At 40.2% G+C, this 15332-nt stretch overlaps 1 protein-coding gene across 9 annotated transcripts in view; it reads left to right on the forward strand.

Moving 5' to 3' along the window:
• The first annotated feature begins 7728 nt into the window (after nt 1–7728).
• GULP1 (GULP PTB domain containing engulfment adaptor 1) overlaps nt 7729–15332 on the forward strand; it is a 144986-nt gene continuing 137382 nt past the window's right edge. Inside the window, exon 1 of one of the 9 annotated variants that reach the window (XM_036386600.2) lies at nt 7729–7834. The gene's annotated coding sequence lies outside the window, so the exon portion shown is untranslated. Of the gene's footprint in view, nt 7835–9803; nt 9827–15332 lie in introns of those variants that run through there. The other 8 variants (XM_036386599.2, XM_036386603.2, XM_036386602.2 and 5 more) reach the window with 8 other exon arrangements.

The raw sequence follows: 15332 nt of genomic DNA on the forward strand, positions 1-15332 counted from the left end.
GACCTGTTTGCTCTTTATTCAACAGATAAGCACCCATGACTTTTTTGAAAGTAATACAATAATAACATAAACCTTTACAAATTAGAACAGTTATTGCTTTCAAAGGGATGCTTAGACTCCACTCTGAGGTGTGCTGAATGTTAAATAGTCACTAGGGGGATGTAGGTATTCTGGATGGAAGTTGGGTTCATCTTGAATGAGTTTTTATTGCTGCATTAAAGTGTGATTGCTTCATCAAGAGCAATTTTTGAACTTTACCTGAAAATATTGCACTTCCTGTAATATAAACTTAAATACATGCTCCTTGGCATTTCTTTTGAAAGCTCAGCTGGGCTTTTTGCCTGAGCAGTTTCAGATTAGTTTTAAGCAATAGCTCTTTCAAATATAGTCTCACATATGGCCCAAATTCTGGGAAATGTTTACTCCTTTAACTTATCTTTTTTTTTTAATGAAAAGCATCTGAAGATCATTATCATCAGCAAACCTTGAACTAAAATGCTAACTGCACCTGCTGAAGGGAAGGCAGTTTTTAACCTCCACTTGTGGCATGTGGATGGTACTGACAAGGGATTGCCTTGTCTGTTCCTGACGGCAGGGGTATGAGAGACCATAATGCAGCTCTGCAAGAGTAACAATTCCAGCACCAACAACACAGAGTTCAGCTCAGTACCATCAGGGATGGATTTGCAGGTATGTTGTAGTGTTCTCTGGATTGCACAAGTTCTTCACACCTGTTACTCTGTTTTATAGAATGCACTATTACCTTTAGACAAGAGCTGAATTTTGCAACATAAAAAGTTCATTTATAATCTGCCAACAGGCTCAGCTGCTTTTCATTTAAAGCATAAAAAAGAAGGATTACTATTAAAGGACAAACCCAGGAAAAATGATGTGAGATACTTACCAAGAAAATGGAAAGAATGTATGGGTCTGAAATGGGTGGCAAAGAATAACACAAAGCTTTCATGGTCTGATAGCTATGGAAATGTGTGAATTTGTGCCTGGTGAAAGCAATGAAGACTTATGAATGTGTTCATAAATCACATGTATCAGTTACAAACAAAGGAATAATTCTATTGTTCATTTCTCACTCCTGTAACTCAAGAAGAATAGCTAAGAAGCCTAGAGGGAAATATGGAGGTTGATTCTACTACCTGAGCAAGCCTGTTCCAAGTCTCTATTGGCAGATGCTAGCTCAGGGGCTTGCTTTCCTCTAAAAGGTTTGATGTTCTATTCTCCTTGCTTGAAGGCACCTGTTTATGCTGGGAAGTCTATCCCAAAATCTGCAGGTAGCAATCCCAAACTCCAAAGTGATGCTTCCTTATGTTGTTCTACCTAAAAATACAAATTGATGGTCTGAAATTTACTGAGGTTTCTTAGATGGCACCACCATTGGAAGAGACTAATGGCACTCTCTAGACAGGTATATTCCAAACAGAGAGCATACTTAAAAATATTTACAGTGCTAAAATTCTGTGAATAACATTATTTCTGTGAAAAATAAGTAAGCAAGAAATGTCATGATTTTGGCTAGTATTTATAACCAATGATGAGAGCAGTGGGCTAAAAAATGATGGTACAGCTGACTACAAAGGAAGCAGGTTCATTTCTGCAGCACAAATAATGCTGATAATTCATTACACTCCAAACTTTCAGCTTACAAGGTCGTTCTAATTGGATGTTTATTCTTTTTCCTACAGATCACAAAATGTGGTGTGTATCAGGGCTTTATTGCTTTTTGCAGTTAGGTTCTTTGTTGCAGTATTAATCCCATGCTGTCTTCAGCTTTCATATACTTCCCCATGCCTTTTAAAAGTATTACCAAATTTATTTTCTTGTAACTTTTCAGTTGTACATGAAAGGTAACCCAAGGGTTTTTTATGTGCATATCAAATGCATGCAGCACTTTTATTGTCCATCACCAAGGTTGTGGTTGTACCTAATGTGGATGTGTAAATTCAGCCTTAACTTCATATGCCTCTACATCCAGTCTTCAGTAAAGAAGTATTCAGTAAATGAAGTAATACACAAGGAAAGAAAATGAAGTTTGGATTATGACACAGCTATATAAAATATTCATTTGGTCTTGATTAAAAGCCTGAAATAATGCTTATGTTTTGTGAGGCCTTGCCTAGGCTATTTTACTAAACCTTGAAGATTTCTCTTTCCAATTGATCTGTTGAAAGATGCTGTAATGTTTATGTCAAGAGCTTAGAAATTCTTCCAGATCTCCTTCCAACATTCTGACAATTAGAAGGCCTGAAAGCAAAGGCTTTCTATTTCAAGGTTCTGCTCTTGTACAAATATTTTATTAATATATTGCTTTCTTTGAATTACACAGGAAAAATCCTTGTGAGTTTTGGGAGCTAACTTCAATTTTTTCTTTGGTTTACACATCACTGAGTAAATTTTTGCTGCAATTTTTTTCGAATACCATAAATATTTTAAAAAATTTAGGTTCATGTGCAGTGTAGAGACAAGTAATGGTTTCTTTGATCCTTTCTGTCATAAGCTAGTGGCACAGTTAGTATTTTAGGCCGTAGTGTTCTAGGTTTTTGTCATAGACTAAGCAATTTAGACCATTCAGATGTTTTCAGAAGTAGATGTTCTACCACAGTTCAAAGGATGACTGGCTCAGGAAAAAAAAAAACAAACAAAATAAGCATTTCCTACTTTTGTTCTGTGCAAGGAGTAGTATAGGTTATCCTTTAGTTTTTAATTCTCTATTTCTTCCTTTTCTCAAAACTTTAGAATGAAGTGCCCCTTTGTTTCTCTTGGCTTTTTGATGGGAGGTTTATAACCAGCATTAGTCTGTGAGAAGTTCTACATAGAATATTGCTTTTCTATTTTAGATATATCTTGTAAGGGTGACTATAATAGTTTTAATGTCACATACTCCCAGAAAAAGCTTCAGGGATACAGAGTCTGACAGCCTTTGGGATGAAAACTCTAGCAGCTGTGACATAAATGACCTTCTTTATATATCTTGTTACTACAAGTGATAACCAGCTCAGGTTTGCAATGAGCAACAGTAAATCAGTCACCACCACCTGCACTTGAGCATTGTCAGTAGCTTGTTTTTCTCATCCATTTACTACTGGTTTCCTCAGGCCCTGAATGGGCTCTAACAACTCAATACTTAAGACATCTGGTTAAAATTGTATAGCCTATGGCGCCTACCAAATCAAAATAATGTAATAGTTCTTTCTGCTCTTAAAGTTTTACAAAATGGGAAAAAAGAGTAACAGCATAACAAGCAGAAAACTATCAATAGCTGGCAAGAATCTTTTAATATGGGAACATAAATGGGAACATAAGAGGAATACACAACTCAAATGTGGTTTTGAGTGAATGACTCTTCACATCTTTGAAACATGATTACATTCCCAGTTAATAAAGGTTGAGCAGACATCTAGTCATGTTTTCCCTTTTTCCTAGCTGTCTCCATATCATACCTTCTAATTTATATTAGAATAATGTCATAAATCCTCTCTCAAATGAGGTTTTTATTTTGCCAAATCCAAGTGAAAGTTCAGGTAATATGATGCTAGACAGCTGCCTTGAAGAGATGAGCATCTGCTCTGATGAGCTGACCAACAGTAGCCTTGTTATGTGCTTGGTTAAGTCTATAGATAAGGCAAATAATTGGCAGGCTACTCGGGTCCTTCTGGCCTTTGCCATCTGTGATGCCTAAAATGATCATACTGCTAATGATGTCCTTCTCTTTGCTGAAATAGAGGCTTCCTGCTCTTGTTGTTCTAGTCTAAGGTCATTAAGATGAATGTTGTGATAGCTGTTTACAGTGTGGCAATTTACAGTTCTTTTGGCAAGGCGAGGAAAATTTTAAATGGGGACATGCATTGCACTACCATAACATTAAAGGAGCTAGAAGTTAAATAGAAAATGGGTAATAGCTTCTCTGGTATTGTTTCTTCATAAGAAGGACTGAACAGGAGTTGGTTTAGTTTTTTGTTTTGTGTCCTTGCAGAGTAATGTTATGTAGGTTTTGGTCTATGAGAGGTGAGACAGCACCCAGAAGGGTACAGAAACTTCTCAGGTTCTGTAATTAGAGCAATTCTTTAATCTGTTTTCTCTAGTAACTATTTTCTGGCAAAGCACTCCAAGTGGTTAGAGGCACACTGTTTGTAATGATTGGGAGTGGGGCTGTGGCCCAACCTCATACCCAGTGGTTACAGCTGCGCAAAGCAGGTGAGCAGCATTGACAGCAATGAGCCATGGAGTGCCCAGGGGCACTGAGCAACCACCACAGGGAACAGAGGGCACACAGGTGCAGTGCATCAACAGGAGGGGATAAAAGGTTGGGCTAAAGAAAAAGAAGGGCAGATGCTTGCAGCCTTCTGATGTGGTAAGGTGTTACTTTGTTTGTGTTGAAGCTTTCTGAAATTGTGTGGTGATTCTCTGTGTTTTGTAGCTGTCTCAACTGCAGCATGTGCTGTGGCAAGAGATTGGTGTTTTTCCTTTGATATTGGCATAGCTACAGCTCTAAAAGGCTTCTGATTGTATTTTGCTTTTGCTCATCCTCTATCATCTCCACCCAGTCATCACCATCTGTTTACATGACTGATGTTTACAGTCTCAGCAGAATAACAACACCAGACCATTCAGGTAGGAGCCAGGGTGCAAGCCTGAAATGGACATGGACATTTCATAGGGGCATGTAGTGATAGGACAAAGGGGTATGGCTCCCAGCTGAAAGGGGCAGGTGTTGATTAGATACTAGGAGGAAATTCTGAGGCTTCTGAGACACTGGAATAGGTTGCCCAGAGAACTGTGGGTGCTGCAGCCCTGGAAGTGCTCAAGGCTGGTCTGGATGGGGCTTTGGGCACCCTAGCCTAGTGAAAGGTTTCTGCTCATGGCAGGGGATAGGAACTTTAGGGATGGATGATCTTTAGGGTCCTTTCCAACCCAAGCTGTTCTATGCGTTTCTGAAAGATTTTTTTTTCCTCTGACTATCCTCTTTTGATTTCTTGTGTGCCCAGTTCCTTGCTTATCTTCTCTACGACAAGTGTGATAGTCTTGGTAATGACCTGAATTTTCCCTTTTGGATTGGGGGGGGGGGGAATCTAGACTGCTGAGCAAAGCAGATTTGGTTCTTTTTGCTCTCAGTCTTTTGCTTTATGGACCACACCAATTAAAAAACTAAGAGGAAACAGGTATTAACGAGAGAGTTCAAATATTTTTCCTCTACTTTTCCTCTCAAATCATGTCCTTATTCCACCCCGAGGTTACCACTGTTGATAGGAAAAAAACCAATCATAGAAGAAAGATGTCACATTTTCTTCTTTTTCCTTCAAATACTATGCAGCAAATTTAAGTTGAAAGTAGGTTTGCTCTACATTCCTTTTATTTAGGCATTTCAGTACAGATTATGTCAAAAATATATCACAGAAGAGCTAGAAAGCTCCCTATGTCCTGAGTATTTTTCTCTTGTGTTATAAAATGTCTCACTTTCTGTAAGAAAGATTTTGCATGCAGAAGGGATTTTGAAAAATGTCCTTTCCTGACTAATATATTCTATACATGTAATTTTATTGCATTTAAAATGGTATGACTTGATTTAAAAAAAAACCCCTGATTTCATCAAGCATATTTTACTTCAGAATATGTAAAAAAAACCCTAGCAAGTAAAAAAATGCACTCTGCAAAATAACTTTTTAGCTTCCTCTGGTGTAAAATGTGCTATGGTACCAGAAAAAAACTATAATGTGCCCCTAATTTTACTTGCTTTCTGCATCACCTTTGAAAAATTCATAGCATGTATTTCAATAGCCAAAATGTTTTCTCTTGGTCTAGAGTGTGCTCTGCTTTGCAGATGACAGCTGAGCTTGTCTAATCAAACTGAAATTGGTACACTTTCTGAACAAGGCTGAGCACTTGTTTATGATCCGAACCAAAGAGCAACTTTGGATGTGTGTTGTGGAATGCCAAATAGATAAAGATGCTTCCTGACACTGAGATGAACTGCAGTTTTGCCTAAGGAAGCACTGCATAAACTGCCTTGTTGCTTTAAAAACCAACCACACAAACATGAAAAACAAGCAATTGAAGCCTAAATTGTTTTATTACAAAGTTTGAAATACTAGGTTATACTAGGTGAGTTTGTGTCTGTATCTTTGAGAAACTCTAAAAAAAAAATAAGGTTCTGGATAGCAACTGACTTTTACTTTTCTTCAATGATTTCATACAATTCCTAGATTATCTCTCTTCCCATCCTCCCTGCCACTGTTTTTGACAGGGACAAGTGGCTGAGGAGATGCATGCAATGCAGTTGTCAGCTCCGACCAGATGCTGCAGAAAGGTGTAAGGGAATAGCTGTCAGTAACAACAACACTCAAAAAAAGTTTATTTCTGATGGTGGCTCATGCGTTATCTGTGAATGAAATGTGTTTTGCTCAGGTTCTCCTTCAACTGTCTTAATGTTGCCGTAGACAGGTTTAGTAGTCTTCTTGTTTGGGTTTTTTTTCTCCACCTAAACCTATTTAAGGTTTAGAGTATGAAAGCAGTAGCTGAAAACAATTCCTGGATTTGATGTTATTTAGAATTTGAAGTTCATACAATTTCCCCAAGTGTTTTCCATTTTCCTTCTTTCTCAGAATTAATTTTATATTTATGTTTTGGAATTTAGCTTGTTAGCTCCCTGGTAAAATTTACAAATAACTCTGAAACAATGTGAAAAGTTCCTATTTGTTTCCTTTACTTGAGAGACTAAACTGATGGAAAATTTCAGTCATTTTCTTATGTCTAGAGCAGAAAAACTACTAATTTACCTGGGTTTAGTGTACTTATTTTGGAATTTGATTGGTTTTGGTTTTTATTTTAGTAATGAATGGAAAAGTCAGCAACACTAATTAATTTTTGCATATTTCATATTTTTGCATGTAATTATCTAGAGCTTACTAATTTAAAAAGCTGCCTGCTCCTGACTTCTACTCTTCACAGGTTTTTTTTCTGTCATGAAACTTTCCACTCTGGACCATAAATTGCAACCCTGAACTGTTTTCAATCTTGTCTTTAAAACAAGAATACACCTGCTGCAGACAAGACGCCTTTGCTTTGATTTCAGTGACATGTTTTGTTCTGCTCTCTAAATGGCCATTCTGGGGGTTTGTCTAGTGATTAATGCAAAATGAAAGGCATCTTTCACGTGCTGTTAAGAAAAAACAATCAGGGAGGAATAATAGATGAGTTTCCTGCCTTTCCACAGACACTACATGCCCTATTATTGGTGGAAGCCCACCAGGAATAAAAAAAAAATATGGCAGACATGAATTCCTTGCCTTTCAACAGGAAATGCTTTGTCCTTAACTTGCGCATACCATGACTGTCATAAAAATATATGGTGTTACACCGTTCTGGTGTTTCTGAAGCACATTTTAATGGGGAGTGCGTGCCGCAGATGTTCTCCAACGTGTGATGCTGTTGGGTACATGTGATCTGTATCCAACAGGATTCATTGCAGCTTTAACCGAGACCAGTGCGAGTGTGTCTATATCTTTTCTTTAGGAGATGCCTCCTTGAGGAGTGTAGAGTTACCAAATCGCGTTCCTCACTTTCTCGACTGCCGCCTACTCCTCACGCCTCCTCTCGCTGTTGCCGCGCTGCCCGGGGCCGGCGGGGCCGGCGGGAGGCAGGGGGAGCCCGGGAGCAGCGGCGGCGGCCCGGCCCGGCCCGGCAGCAGGCGGGGTCCGTGCCCGCCCGCCCGCGCTGACGTCAGGAAACTTTCGGGGCGGCCGTGGCCGGAGCGGGCGCCGGGAGCGGCGCGGAGAGGCGGCGGGACGGGCGGCTCCATCCCCGGCTGCTCCATCCCCGGCAGGTACGCGGGGCCCCGCGCCGGGGCAGCCGCTGCCCCGCGGTGCCGGGGGGCGAACACCGGGGCACGGAGGGGGGCACGGGGGTCTGAGCGCCTGTTGATCGCCGCGGCTGAGCGCTGCCCCGGGCTCCGCCGCCCCGCTCTGCCGTCGGCGCGGAACTTGGCAGGGGCGGGTGCCGGGGCAGCTCGTCTGCCCCGCGGGTCCCGCCTCACCTGCGTGGCCGTGGCGCTGCCGCGGGGTCCGCGCTCCCCGCTCCGGGGCCGCCCGCAGCGGCTGCTCCCAGCCCGACGCTCGCACGGACCCGGGGCTCTCGGACGCACGGGCAGGGCTTGGTGAATTTCAAGTAGCTGGCGAATAATGAGCTGCTTTTCATTCGGGGTTGGGTTTTTTTCCCCGTTGTAAGTACAGTAAAGCCTTTATCCGAGAGGAGGTTTTGTTTTCCTCGGGAGGCTCCGCCGTGGCAGCCGAGCTCGCCGCTGGGGCTGCGGAGCGCTCAGTTGTTGTACAAGGGAGGATCTTCGGCTCGTAACCAAACCCAAACCACCGAGATAATTTTAACTCCGCGTGTGTCGGGAGGGTGGAGTGCTGGAGGAGTTTGCTCGATCATCATGCGAGTAGAGAGAAGTCTGAGCAAGGACTGCAGCTCTGCCTTGGAGTCGGGAGGGAGATTCAGGGAGAAATTCTCAGTTTGAGAGGGTCTGAAAGTTGTATGACAATTAGAGGAACGTGTAAAAGTATGTTGTTCATTTAATTTCACTGCCCTCGTCATTTATTAGGGGGCACCGAGAGTCAATCAAAGGCACGTAAAGGTTAATTGTATTCTTCATACAAAGGAATTGGCTCCCTTCCGAAGAAATAGATTTCTGGGGTCTTTTTTTGAACTTGAGACACTTATTAGATTTCTAATTTAAATAGCATGCAACTTTTAAACTTTTCAGTTCCTACAGTCAATTGCAGTTACAAGTTCTTAAAACGTCATCTTTATGGAAAGAGTAAGTTATCACAACTAAAAAAAGTGTTAAAACCCCCCAATAAACTGGAAAAAAGGTATACATGAAGGTGATTATGAAGGTGTTTTGAATGTGGAGAAATTCACATAAAATATTAAAGCAATATATTTAGTTTATTCAGTATAAATACAAATAAGCATCTGTATTTGTGTGTTATCTGAATATTTCTCCTTTTAGAAGTTATTTTCCATTATTTTCTTCCCCTGTACGTTAGATGATCATGTAACATGAGTGGTACCTTTGAGTTGTTGTAGGGATAAGCAGTATTTCAGAGCTACTTAAGGTGTTAATCAAAATAAGGCAGAACCATCAGAAAGGAAAATAATATATTTTTTCAAGGTCAAGTTTCTATTTTTATGGTCATTTCAGAATGAACAGTAAGTTTTGCCTCAGTTGTAGATTTACTTGGTTTGTCATGCAGTAGTATGTCAGGTACAACTTCAGATATTTGGAGATTATCCACTTGAACTTGGAGAAAGGAATAACAGAAGAGGGGGAAAATAATTTCATGATTATTAGCCACACGTACACTTTTCTGGGATGCGTTTTAACTGTATGAACATGTTAGTGATTATAGATCTTATTAAAAGCATATGTTTACTTGAATGGCTTGGATAAAGAGAGTTATTTAGGGATTAAAAGCCTGGGGTTATGGTATGGTGCTGAAGGATGCAAGGGAGAACTTTGGTTTATACTTTCCGCAGAGCTACAGAATATCAACAAAAGGGGGCTGGAAATAAGCAGAAGCAAATACAACTCTGGTTGCATGAGAAATTAGGATGACGTGATTGGGTGTGCCTTGTGAGTGATGAGTAAAGAAATTAAAATCATTGCAACAGTGAACTGTGATACAATGTTCTGTATAAAGCATTTTAAATCTCATAGGAAATCTCATAGGAAATCTCCTACTACTGGAGGACCAGCAAGGAGGAAGATGTAGTTTGCAGAAGTGGAAAACAAGGGGGGATGTTATACAAGCTACTGGTTTGTATTGCCTCCTTAGTCTTTGGAGGTAACTTTGTAACCTTTTTGAGAGTTTTTCAGAGTTCAAAGATCGTGCGTCTCTTGTTCTGCGAAGCACTCACCTGATGTGTCATTTCAGAATTTCCTTTACAAGCTCGCTTTGTCTATATGCAATAGACTAGCAAATTAAAGTTAAATTTCGTGGTTCAGTAGCAGTTTGTAAACATTGTTTGTAATATACAGTGTTTGTAAACATTGCTGGATGCTCTAAAAGTCATAGTCAGAAGATTTGCATGAAGCACTTGAGAGGTCTAATACAATAAACTGGTATTTGTATTATAATTATAGAATTAGTTTTTCCTCTTGAGATAATCCCTCAAGAGTGTACTCCTTGAACATGTCATAAGAACATAATTAGAACTACCAGCTGAATTAATTAAAGGGCAGCTTCAGCTTGAACTGGGGCTTGAAAGAGAACAGAGGGGGAAACTACCATATCACTACATTTTGGTCATACCTAGTATGGCTTGTGTCAGGATTCTGGTTCTGTAATTTTTTTTTTTCAAGAGAATAAGTAGAACACTGTGAGCTGAAAAGTCCACCAGGTTCTGTTCAAAAAAACCTGCAGGTCTCTTAGACTTTTTAGTTATTATCAATGATGGAGTGCATGGCAGAAGTTGAGTCTGTGTTCCAAGTACATCAGCTTCTGAGACAGGGCAAAAAAATCATTAGTTCATGGCTTCATAGAGTTGTTGCACAAGAATATGCTAATTGGGCAGAAGTAAACATTTTCCCCGTCGCCTTTTTTGCGTTACTGTAATCTGATTTTTGAAGGGATAATCTCCTTTAGAGACTCAGGTTGTAATCCAGAAAAGAGCAAACAATACTGCCCCTGTTACAACACACAGTGCCTCTGCATAGCTACCTAACAATGTTCTCTTTGGTTCTCTTACCTGCAGAGTGTAACTGTGCATGCAGGAGTATCTGTCAATATCTTTGGAAGTAATTTCCTTCCTAGTATCTCCCGAATCCCAGAGATCAGAATGTTGGCTTTGTTCATGCAGATAGCTTTGCTACCTCACTGCCAGCACTCCCCTGAACATTCCCTGTGACTTAAATGCTTGATCAAGCTGTTCTGTGGCTTCGCTGTTGTGGGATGGCCAACTACTACCACTGAATGTGTAGCCTTGATCTGGGTTTACAGTCACAGCCTGTGCTGGTTAGGGCTGGGAGGAAGGAGAAGGTAGACTTACTCAATTATCTTTATTTTGTGGTCTATCTCCTGAGGACAGTAGTGTCATCACTGCCCGCCCTTTCAGTCTCACATATGTGGCTGTGCACCTTGTCTGTGCCACTCTGTTTGCTCAGGGGCACTGCAAAGACTCTGGGGATGGTCAGTAGTAGCTCTTAATTTTTAAAAACATTTTTTCTTAAGCATTTTCATGCACTTAAAATGTATTTTTAACCTAGGCTTCAGGTCCACTGCAGGTAACAAACAGACAGTCCTCCCTTAAGGACCCCCTTGCTGTGTGGTTTCAGAGAACATTTGTTACACTAAACTGAACATCGAGAGTCCAAAGTGATGTGACCACGGATTTCATCCAGGATCCCAACAGAGAATTTATCCAGCTGAAAACACATCATGAATTCCCAGGAAAGCGTTTCCACTTTCATTCCTCCTCTCCTCTGCCAGTTTAAGCAGATGTTCTTATCACCAGGCTAAGAGGGTGCTCCAAATTGAAATTATGATTGTTTTATCAGGCTGAAGTGACTTACCTTTCTGACGTGTAATTACATAGCAGCAAAGACAGAAATAATGTAGAATTTTGTAGCTGAAAGAAACAAACATGTTTGTAGAACAGACAACACCTGGGTTCTGACAGCCATCTATGTAGTTTTTACTGAAGCAAGAAGTAGAACTCAGGCTGTAACACCTACAGTTTCACACAGGCTGCTTGATAATTTGTCAAAAAGTACTGGAAAGCCTCTTAGATTAAGGCACTGGATGGGATCCAGTTCTTTAACTTCTGCAATATTTTTTTCTGTTTTCAAGGGCAGCCATTAAAAATTCTGTCATTTTAATTCCAGAGTCTGACATACTCATCTTATTAGTATATAATCATTTGGTTAGTACTGCATTTATTTTATATTGCACCCTAAGCTTGCATATTCTGGTTTTATTCTGAGAACTGAGCTGTGTTTTCTCCATTTACTATATCACTTGGAGTTATAAAGAATCAGCAACATCTGTGCAGCCAAATGTTTTTCCTGTGTATTCTGTCAGCAATACCTGATCAACACCCTTGCCTTGCAATGGTGTGCACAAGTGTAAATTGGTAAACAATTCTCTTAATAATGTGCTGGTTGGAGACTGCAGCTGGCTCTGTTGACAGAGTTAAGGTGGCTTTTGGGTTTTTTTTTTTTTGAGTCACCAGAAATTAGAACTATAATCTCTGGAAATTCTGTTTATTCCTGTGCTGCAGAGATATCCTGAGCAATGCAAGTAAATAACATTTCTATGTTGAAAAATTTGGGAACTCTAAGGCACATCTTTTGCCACTCAAAAGTGTGTGATGGCTGTTTCTAGCTTTCTTTAGAGCCTTGTGGAGAAGGGTATGTGGATACTCCAGTATTTGGGAATAGATATGCATACAGAAGCCTTATCTCTTCAATCTTCTCATAATTCCCAAAATAACATGAAAGCTGTAAAACTGCATGCAAATTCCTCCTCATTCTTTTCAGATAGAATGAAATAGCTTTTTGAGGACTGTTGAGTTCTCTGGAATATTTTAAGATCTTTAATGTGATTTCTTTTTTTCAATTCTTCCTCTGCTCTTTCCATCCCCTTAGTTTTAATGGGGAAAATTCTGACCAAATGTGCAATGCAGCAGTGCCACAATGTGCAAATCAGGATCCTGACCTAGTACAACCTAAATGTTGTGGCATTTAATATTCTATTCTGTTTCCATTTTTCTTCTTTTACATGCAGATGTCCATCTTCAGTTCCTTCTAGGCAGAATGGGACATTAGGCACTTAAACATTGTGCTTAAACTCTCCAGGTGATCTACTCTAAATCTCTGTAGCCCTTAAAGGCTTTTTCAGAGATCTCAGCAGTCTAAGCAAAATCAAAATTGTTTTCCACTAGGCAAAAGGCTGGGATGAGGTTGCTCCTACTGTGGAGAAAGGGCAACCACCTCCCTTCCAAACATCATTCTCCCCTGGGTCTTGCAGCTCTCCTTGTGGCAGGGGTCCCTGGGGAGAGCTGTTTTCTCCCCAGCTGCAGGCTGGGTCTGCTCAGCTTTGGCAAGTCTCTTCTGTGCTAGTGCTGGCAATTTATATCTGCCACCCAGTGTAATTATTGGCTTTCCTGCACACAAAGGTACTACTGATATTAATGAATATATTTTCTCTTTTGTCAGATTGGGGGCTTTTATTTCAGGGTGTGTGTCTGTGTTTGCACATCTTTTAAAGAAGGTGTCTCTTGAAACAGCAGCACTTTTTTTCTTAATCTGTTGTGAAATCTTCTGGAACATATCACTGAAGTGAGGTAATGAGCCTAGATAAAGGACTGTGTTCCCAGTAAAATAGATTATTTTTCCTGCAGTCACATCTCAAAATGTTGTTTGGAACAGCAATCATCTTTGCATGCCAGTTACATTAGGAGTTGTTTAAGAAAGTTTCTCATGTCCTCAAACCTATTTTTTTAATTTTTGTCAAGGCCATCTTTCCAAATGCCTTGCTGTGCAGATATGTGCAGTCTCTAATGCCTTCTTCGTACATGCTGTGTTGGCAGCTGAGTGCATTCAAAGATTGTGAGTCAGGTTCCCTAAAAAAACAAAATCTTAAAAATAATGAGATTTAAAATACTACAGGCTCCTTGTGAACATTTGGTATTGTTTTCCTTCTTTAAAGCTTTTTCTTTGCACAGGTATGTAGACCTGAACTTTATTTTGTATTGAAAACAATTTATTTTTCACACAAACTCCAAATTTTAGGACTTGGGTCTCCAAGAAAAAGTCTCTTGTGAGGCTTGCCCCACTGCTGAAAATTGCAGCTGATAGCTTTTCTCTTTTTTTCTGCTTCCTAATTGATAAAGTGGCAGAACCATCATTTCCAAAGCAGTGGACACTTGGGAATCAAAGCTAAAGGGTGATTTCATGTTGCAGGGTATCGTATGCCCGAAGTCATGCCTGCTTTAGAGTAACTGTAGTTAGGATTAATGTGTGGAGCCTTGTCAAAGGAAAAGTGAGAGGTGAAGTGTATATGGTAAATGATGCTCAATCTTTACTTGGGATAGCAAATAGCAGCAGGAGGCTGTCGATGTAGCCAGCAGAAAGTTTGAGACATTAACCCCCGCTGTGGTGCCTCTTAATCTGTTTCACATGTGTAAGCTCTAAAGCAGAGCCCACTGTGGATTTGTAAACACAAAGGTCTTTAATGTCTGAGATAAGGACAGTCTTTTTCTTGATTCAAGCAGCCTAAAAATTGTATTACTAATTCTGTAAGTTACATGTTACATTAATATTCAATTTATCATGTTGTGCAAATGGGTTTAGGATGGAAGAAATACTTTTCCAACAAATTGTGCAGCTGGAGCTGTTACTAATTCCCTAATCTTTGTGTGCCATATAGTAATTGCACTTAATTGTTTGCTTTTGCTGTGTTTTATGGTGGGAAATGCAGTATGTCAACACTGCTGAGCAGGTACGTCAGTGTGTGTAAGGCTAACATTCCTAAAAGAGAGAATTTCCAGGTTTCACCTGACTGGATGAAATGGCTCATGTGTAGCTACCAATGCAGTGCTTCGTACTTTTTCTTGTAAATCAGAGTTTGTAGCTGGTTTTTCTTGGTGAGGGGTTGGTTTTGTCTTTGCAGGGTGGTAAGATAAGAGAGGGGCCAATGCCAGTGGCTGGGAAAGGGACATGTAAGGTAACATTTTTTTACACAGCCATTTGGAACTGTTCAACTGCTAGTGGTTAAAATTCTTGTTAAATTGCTTGTTGTCCTTCTACTTCAGTGGGACTCTCCACTGCTAATTCTACTTTTTATTCTTTTAAAAGCATATTAGATTTCTTCGGAGGCCAAAATACCTCACCTAGAAGCATTCCAGCCTGTAAAAATGATTCTCCATCATCCCTCCCATCCCATTCTGTGAGGGGAGCTCTGTTTCTGGTTTAGTCCCCATGGGTTTGAAATTGTACCTAAGAAAGCAGCCAGTCTGCTGTTCCCAGGCTGAGTTCTCTCAAGGCCTACTGCTTCTGCCCTGAAAGTAGAATCTGCAAGTTGTGCTTTAACCTGGCCATACTGACTGGCAATCCCATGTGTTTGTCACAAGCACTCTGCCATTAACAGCAAATGTGATAATCTAGAAGAGCATATGAGCTGTTTATTGTTTTCTCTTTCAAAATTAAGTACATTTCCCAGAGGTCTTGGTTCCAATCCCCTTGCTTTATGGCTGAGGATATTGAATGCAGCTATTAAGCTGTTAGACTGGTTTTGTATTAGTAATTTTCTCTGATACGCAGA

This window comes from Molothrus ater, chromosome 7 (genome assembly GCF_012460135.2).
Source record: "Molothrus ater isolate BHLD 08-10-18 breed brown headed cowbird chromosome 7, BPBGC_Mater_1.1, whole genome shotgun sequence".
NCBI classification, from domain to species: domain Eukaryota; kingdom Metazoa; phylum Chordata; class Aves; order Passeriformes; family Icteridae; genus Molothrus; species Molothrus ater.